The following is a 2,362-nucleotide window of genomic DNA, read 5'->3' as shown; positions in this document are numbered from 1 at the left end:
CAGAACATTCATAGTAACAAAAGCCTATGAGTTGGAACAGAAAAGAGACAACAAACTCCAGAAGATGAAGAAGTCCTTTCACAATTTAAAAGAGGAAATTCACACTATAAGAAAGAATCAAATGGAACTGCTAGAGATGAAATCTGTAATACAGGAAATCAAAATGTCTCTCAAAAGTATTAAAAGCTGATTAGACCATACTGAAGATTGAATCTTGGATGTAGAAAACAAAACCTCTGACCTAAACAGAAAACAATAAAATAAGAATAATATATGAGAAATACTAGATTCCATTAAATGTCCAAACATCCAAATAACTTGTATCCTAGAAGGTGAAGAAACTAATAAGGGCATTGAAAATCTATTCCATGGTGTCCGAGCTCACCCAGCCTCCACACCTGCCTACCCGCCAAGGTTTTAACAGATACCACCAAAATGCCATCTCAAATGGAGCATGCCATGGAAACCATGATGTTTATATTTGACAAATTTGCTGAGAACAAAGGCTACTTGACAAAGGAGGACCTGAGAATATTCATGGAAAAGAGTTCCCAGTATATTTGGAAAATCAAAAAGACCCTCTGGTTGTGGACAAAATAATGAAGGACCTGGACCAGTGCCAAGATGGCAAAATGGACTTTCAGAGCTTTTTTTTTTTCACTAATTGCAGACCTGACCATTGCGTGCAATGACTATTTTGAGTACACATGAAACAGAAGAGAAAGTAGTAGGCAGAACCGACCAATTACTCCTATCCTGCTTAAGAGTTTTCCCACAGGATCACTTAAGGAATCCACTCTGCAGCTCCCTCTGTATAAGGATTTCATGAGTGGATCAGGATCCTTAGAAAATGTACAAAGAAAATCCGACTCCCATTTGACAAGCAGAGAGAGAAAAGTGAATAAAATGCCAGATGAGCTTTTGATTTTTATATTGTTTGCATCCTCTTGTTCTTAATAAATAAAATTGTTTTTTAGTTCAAAAAAAAAATCTATTCTGTGAAATTCTGGAAGAAAACTTTCCACACCTAGAGAAGTACTTAAACATCTAGATCCAAGAAATACAAAAGACTCCAAACAGAATCAACCCCAAAAGATCCTCTGTATGGCACATCTTAGCCAGAGTGGCCAAAACCACAGATAAAGACAGAATACTAAACTGGCAAGAAAGAAATGTCAAGTGACTTACAAAGGTCATCCCATCAGGCTAACACTAGACCTTTCAACTGAAACAATGTAAGGAAGGAAAAAATGGGAAGACATATTGAAAGTGTTAAGAGAGAAACAATTTTAACCAAGATTATAATATCCAGCAAGGTTATCCTCCATGTGGGAAAAAAGATTAAAATCTTCTTTAAAAAAACCTGAAAATATTTGCCAACACCAGACGAGCTCTTTAAGAAACTCTGAAGAGAGTACTGTCCCAGGAAAACTAATGAATGAACAGCCAGAAATAAGAGAATAAAAGACAACCAAGACAATGGCCAACTTAAAAGTAGGGACAAGTCCAGAAATATTGATAATGTTAATGGATTAAATTATTCAATCAAGAGAAATAGACTGGCTAAATGGATAAAAAAAAAATCAGGAACCCTCTATTTGTTGCCCACAAGAAATACATCACATGGATAAACATATACACAGACTAAAAGCGAAGGGCTGGAAAAAAGTATTCCATGCAAATGGGAACCATAAAAGAGCTGAAGTCGCAATACTAATTTCTAACAAAATAGGTTTTAAGACAAAAACTGTACAAAGAGACAAAGAAGGGCATTATATAGTAGTTAAAGGGTTAATGAATCAAAAAGATATAATGCTTATAAATATTCATGCACCCAACTCAGGAGCACCCAAATAAGTGAACGAAAGGCTGTTAGATCTAAAAGGAGAGAAATACTAACTGCTGGGAACCTCAACATCTCAGTATCTCCTCTGGACAGATCATCTAGACAAAAAATAAGCAAGGAGATAAAGGATCTAAATGATTCCATAAACCAAATGGACTTTACAGACATCTATAGAACCTTCTACCCAAAAACCACGAGATACACTTTCTTCTCACCCCCACATGGAACCTTTTCAAAGATGGACCACATGATACAGCACAAAACAAGCCTTTATAGATTTGAAGGCATAGAAATTATATCCAGTATCTTTTCTGACCATGATGGAATTAAACTTGATTTAAATTTCAGGAAAAATACTCAAAAATACACAAATACATGGAAACTAAATAACTTACTCCTGAACGACTTTGCAACTACTGAAGAAATAAAGACTGAAATGAAAAGATTCGTGGAAGCCAATGATAATGAGAACACAGTTTCCATAATCTTTGGGACATAGCAAAAGCACTTATAAGA

The 2,362-nt window shown here is 35.4% G+C and overlaps 1 pseudogene; it reads left to right on the top strand.

Annotated features, from left to right (window-relative positions):
• The first annotated feature begins 435 nt into the window (after positions 1 to 435).
• LOC102491164 (protein S100-A10-like) lies at positions 436 to 728 on the top strand (annotated as a pseudogene).
• Positions 729 to 2,362: the final 1,634 nt, after the last annotated feature.

This window comes from Tupaia chinensis, unplaced genomic scaffold, assembly GCF_000334495.1.
Source record: "Tupaia chinensis unplaced genomic scaffold, TupChi_1.0 Scaffold144806_1, whole genome shotgun sequence".
In the NCBI taxonomy this organism is placed as follows: domain Eukaryota; kingdom Metazoa; phylum Chordata; class Mammalia; order Scandentia; family Tupaiidae; genus Tupaia; species Tupaia belangeri.
The sequence above is the reverse complement of the archived record's forward strand: the minus strand, read 5'-3'. Positions and strand labels throughout refer to the sequence as shown.